Here is a 6234-nt window from a genome sequence, read left to right on the forward strand (position 1 = left end):
AATTAGTTATAATAGAAAACTGTGTTCAACAATTTCATTGCTGGACTTTCATTTTGAAATCAAGTAATAATAACAATCATTTCTTTCTAATATTTATGGTTATATCGCATCATTTACCAATGCTATAATTCTCTCCGCTCACTCAGCAATAGGTAAAACACAATACACAGATGATGGACTTGTAGCAGCAACAACTAGAGAACAGGTCAACGACTTGATTCAATGTCCAAGGACAAGTTCGAAACAAAAAAAGGCAATTTGAATTAATTTCTGGCAAAGAAGTAAACCAGAAGATTTATCGGTCTATTTTCATACACCAGACATCGTACTGTGAGCGCATCATTTCCAAGTTCTATATGGAAAGTGCAAACGTTGTGCACATACTTACTGATCCTCAACACACCTTAGACTCAACTATGTCAGAAACAGAGTCAATACAAGCAGAGGGAGTTCCATACCGTGAAGAAGTTGGAAGCCTGTTGTACTTGAGTCAAATAACGAGACCTGATATAACATTTACCGTTAATTTGGTTAGCCATTATCTAGAAAAACCTCAAAAAGTGCACTGGAATGCAGTAAAACGCATTTTTAAATATTTAAAGTCCAAACCAAATTTTGGAATTTTGTATAGTAGCGATATAAATATCAATGTAATAAGTTATAGTTATGTAGATTATGCAGGTGACGTAAATACGAGGAGATCTACATCAGGATCAGTGTTCTGAGTTGGCAAGGGATTAGTTGCATGGAGCTCTCAGAGATTGAAATCCGTGTCACTTTCAACTACAGAATCAGAGTGAGAGTGTATATTTCACTCAGTCAAGCCGTTCAGGAGCTTACCTGGTTAATGCTATTAATGAGTGATCTTCTGGAAACACAGGAAGTAAAACCTATTATATATGCAGATAACCAGAGTGCAATACGTCTTGTGGAAAACCCCAAATTTCATAAAAGATCAAAGCATATCTAACCAAAGTATCCTTACATCAGGGAACATTATACAGAAGGAAAGTTCATGTTGAAGCACGTAAGGAGTGGAGAACAATTAGGAGACATCATGACAAAACCAATTCCAAGGAAACAATTTGAGTACCTCAGAGAAAAGCTAGGGATACAGGCTAATAATTCTTAATTGTATAACTGAATTAGAATTTAAGAGGGAGTGTTGAAATATTAAATTATAATTTAGTTATTACCCTGTAATTGTATACAATAAGTAGTTATACATTAATATAGTAAGCAAAAATACTGACACGACACATTGCTGTCTTGGGCGTCTCGTTTGTGTAGTAGCTATAGGATGATTATGAATATTATTGGTAGGGTAGTCGTGATACGCGATCCGTTGCCGCTATATGTTTATGAAGTGCTTTGTATTATTATATAATTTATAATTATTATTATTCGATGTAATAAAAACTTGTTTACTAATTTAACTTAAATCTGTCCAGATTACTTAATTAATATATTCCATGCAACAATAATAATATAAATAATCTTGCATATAACAATTACAAGAAATAAAATAATACAAAATAAATACTAATAATACAACGATATCGACACCGTTCGACCTCTGCCTTGTGGTCCGGAACGCTGTAACAATAATCCCGTGAAGATGGTCAGACTGGGGGTGGTAGACGCACACCACACGAATAGGCACCATACCGATATACTACTGGAACCTGTTCTTTCTTTCGAACAACAACTTCAGCTTTTTCCAGAAGATATTGACAGCGGAAATCTTGATCATTTTGAATCTTTGAAAGAGTACACGGAAAGCTCATGTTGTATTATTGATTTGGAGTATTTTATATCGGCCATTCAATCCATGAAAAATTCGTTTAGTAGACGTTTTGAAGATTTTCGAAAATATAAATCTACGTTGAAGTTTTTGACATCACCACTCATAGTGGAGACTAGACAAATTAATTTTCCATCGTTTCCATCTGTTGACAAAAGACTATTTTCATTGCAATTAATAGAACTAAAAACCAAAGATCTTTGGTCTACAAAATTTGAGAATTTGAAAATAGATATTGAAAATCTGGAAAGGGAAAAAAGGATTTTTAGCTGCGAACCATAAATGGACGGAACTCGCTAAATGTCAAAAAGAAGTGTAAGTTATATTTGACTTATGGAACAGTCTTCCCGAAAGTTTCAGTCAATTAAAAATGGTCGCTTACAGAATTTTGATCATTTTTGGATCTACTTACATTTGTGAGCAAACATTTTCAAATATTAACTTTATTAAGAATAAATTAAGAAATCAACTGAATGATATCAGCCTTGATGCTTGTTTGAAGTTGAAAACTACAGATTACCCTCCAGAATTGAATAAGCTGTCTGGAGAAATTCAGTGTCAAAAATCCCACTAATATTGAATAGATACGTTATTTTGTGTATTATTGTATTGAATTAAATAATATTCTATTTGTATAAACAATAATAATAATGAATTAATGAAATAAAGTTTTTCTATATTTTCTGAATTTAAGACGCATTATTATGTTTTTATTGCCCACTAAAAAAAAGGTTGTTCAAACCTGTGCGGCTCTCTTGATATTATAGTTTTGTATTTTTTTGAAAGAATGGCTCTTTCCTACGAAAAGGTTCCCGAAACCTGCCCTACGCATACGAATGGCGGAGAGAGTGTATATAAATATGAGTTTTGAGTGTATGCGACGCACACGGATGACGACGCGGATACAAATATAATAATATTGTATACCCACACAAACGGCAACGCAAATGTATATATATAACTGGTGTATATGCACGCGTCATGTACGGTGACGGAAACGTGCGATATTCTGTGGCGACAACACACAAGAAGAGCTCGTTAGACACGTGGTTCGACAACCCACACACACGCACGGCCAAACGGGGCAACGACGTGCAGCAAAACGACTGTACTGGGATCGGCCGACCATATCCGAAATATCGGGACAAGGACCAACTCGAAATTGGTCACTCGACGACGGCCCTCGTGATCGGAGCGAGACGCAAAAACACCACTGATACAAGAAAAAAACGCGCGGGTGGCGTAAGGGTACACCGTATACATTGCGGTCAACCGCTGGAAAAGAACAACAGCCACGGCTGTTTCGGAATTTCGGATAGCCCTGGGTGGCAGTGGGGGGAAGACGTGTGCGTAAAGTTCGCACCCGACACGCACTTGTGCCAACCGGTATTGCCATGAATGGTGCGAAATCGCGGGGGTTAAGCATCCTCACCACGGGAGGTGCAGTCTCACACGACCATGGTGTCATGGTGATGTCTCCGGCGATGAAGTGGTGGATTCGTTGATTGACAATTATTCACACAAGAACGGTACTGAGAGTGATGTGACGGTGGTGTCGTATGAACAATAATAATAGTAATAATATAAATAATAATTACCTACGTTATAAAAGCAGAAAAACAAATCAAATAATACATGGTGGTAAAATTACAAAGAGCATTTAAACAATACGTTATAAAAAATATAATACGAATAATTATTTAGATAATATCTAATAATACAATTCAAACTAAAAATTGGCGTGGGTATAACAGAAAAGATAATATTTACGGTAAACAATTGCATTGATAGCAAACAAAAAATAGTAATAAACCAACACGGAATGAGCAGTCAGCGAACGTCCGCCAATGATTCCGTGACCACGGCCGACATGTCCGACAACTTTACTCACGACAACCTGAGGTGTCGATTACTAAGTTTGGTTCACATGTTAGCGAACGTCCTTGACGTGTGATTCACACCATCGCTGGACGGCGATCCACGTACCATCGGTACGACTTGAAACCGATCCTTTTCAGGACCAACTGCCCCGACGGTCAATATAGGTACAGCCACGATAAAACTAACGTGGGTGTATCGTGCGACCGAAAATCCCGTCATATATGACAGTCGGCGACGGTGCTAACAAAACCAATCATTCTCTGGACGAAATCCTGATTACGCCGAAGCCTGCGCCAAACGGCGACTTGTACCCGTAACGGGACGCAACGTGCCACTCAGATCTCGTAGCCGCTGACGATGACGCCTGGGAACAAAAACCATCGAACCGACAGCTAACTGAAAAGAAGTCCGCCGAATATTTAATTTTTAAAATTGGAATACCAGTTAACTAAGCTTGTACCGACGACGTCCTGCCCCCTACCCCGTTATTTATACAAACTGTAGACCAACTATAATATAACATTGTGTAAAGAATTCGGTATTCCCCGACTACTCAAAATAATCTACAACCTACACAAGTATGCACAATAAGTAGGTTTGACAATTGACATGTAATTTAAGTTAGCAGTTGTTCTTGAGATTAGGGAGGATACTCATTGGAAAAAAAAAACAAGCAAAGAAAAGCTTATGTAACCAAAGAAATGGGAGTTTTCTCATTTCATCGCCCACATATTTAAGTGTTCAATTAACATTTTTTAATTAAGAGGCCGTCGTGGTAAAAGTGAAAAACATACAACGCTCAAGAGATGGCGTTGTATTCCGTATCGCCGCCGTCGCAGCTGGCCGTAACCACGCCCATCATCTACGCGCTGCGGCGCGGGTGTTATAATCGCGGGAGCGGTACATTATTATATCACGGACTGTCGTTATAGACGTTTCGCGTCAATGTAGTTGACCGTTGCGTAAATTGTCATCCAAGTATTTCTTACTATGTACTAGCGCACGGTACGTGGCTCCTAGTTCACGAGTCACGAGACGCGACCTATTTATTAATTAAAGCCCCTGCTTACTTAAGAATATTAATCAATAAATAAAGCATACAAATAATAATACTCCAAAACTTGATTTGTATTTCTAACCCAATTACTTTTTAAAATACATGTAATAACATGTAGTAACAATAATTTCATTACGATTAAATAGGTTTTTTTAGTAACTGTGTCACGTTTTTTACGATATTACTTATTAGTGACGTGAAGTACTTATCGTACGATATTTTCATCTCCAATTAGTATAACGTTTTAAATATTTTTGTTAGTATAAAATACATACCTGTTTACTTATTTTATTTTTAAACTTAATATAGGAAGTTGAGTGTTATACATAACATATTATATGAAATAAATAGAATAATACTTTAATTTTTTATATTATTTAATACAATAGCAATTTGCAGTAAAAAAACAATCTGTATACAAACATTACAAACTTATCATGTTCATATGATCTATATAAAAATAAATAATGTAGGTACTTACAAATGTAAAGAACACATTTAATTTATGTATAATAATTAATTGAAACATAACATTAATATATATAAAATAATTTATTAAACAGACGAACCCGATTACAATAATTATAATATGAAAACATAAAATAACGATATACAGTATATAATATAGCTGTGGTGAGAGGTGTTCAATATTATTTAAGTGATTAAATTATTAATGTATAAATTAAAAGATACAATAGAGATACATATACAAATTTGGATTAGAGACAAATTTTTACTATTGAGAATTTAGATTCATATACAATGGATAACTAACATATAAATAAGCTTATAAATATGTGATATGTACATATTGTACATATTGTACAATGTACATATTATCTATACACAAAGTGCATAATTACCTAAACGTACATAATAATAAAATAAAATATATAATATAACATAATGTACTTAAATATTTTACGCATATATTTTCCGCAATAATAAAAAACCATCGGTGACTAATTCATTTTATTTGTGACCATAAATCGTTACAGATGATTTTTAATGAGCGTGGCAAATAAACATGTAAAATATATTTACAAAAAGTTATATTTTATTGTTATGCACGTAGGTAATTATGCCCTTTTTACATACAAAATATTATAATAATATGTACATAAAAAAAATAACATAAAAAATATTTTTTATTTTTAGATTCTGAACGAAGTGATTTTTTTTTTTGTGTGTGTACAGCATAACTAGTCGAAATAATGCTTCGATTTCAAACTTGGGGGGTGGTTTCCGATGTAAAATTGAAGATCCTTGGTGCATTATAGAGGTCATAAGTGAACATTTTCCAACAGTTTTCAAAAAAATCGAGAAAAACAAAAAAAAAATGACAGAAAAACGGGAATTTTTACGCAAAACCCGTTTTCGAGCAAATCGATTTTTTTATATGGTTGTCATTCAAAAACTAATCACTGTAAATACTTGAAATTTTCACCAAATGTTTATGTTAATGTTATCTATATACAGTTTAATTTTCAAA

At 34.4% G+C, this 6234-nt stretch overlaps 1 pseudogene; it reads left to right on the forward strand.

Annotated features, from left to right (window-relative positions):
• The first annotated feature begins 356 nt into the window (after positions 1-356).
• LOC107170783 (uncharacterized) lies at positions 357-725 on the forward strand (annotated as a pseudogene).
• The last annotated feature ends 5509 nt before the right edge of the window (positions 726-6234 follow it).

Source organism: Diuraphis noxia, unplaced genomic scaffold, assembly GCF_037042655.1.
Source record: "Diuraphis noxia isolate RWA-SAM2 unplaced genomic scaffold, SU_Dnox_SAM2 contig0003, whole genome shotgun sequence".
Lineage (NCBI taxonomy): Eukaryota > Metazoa > Arthropoda > Insecta > Hemiptera > Aphididae > Diuraphis > Diuraphis noxia.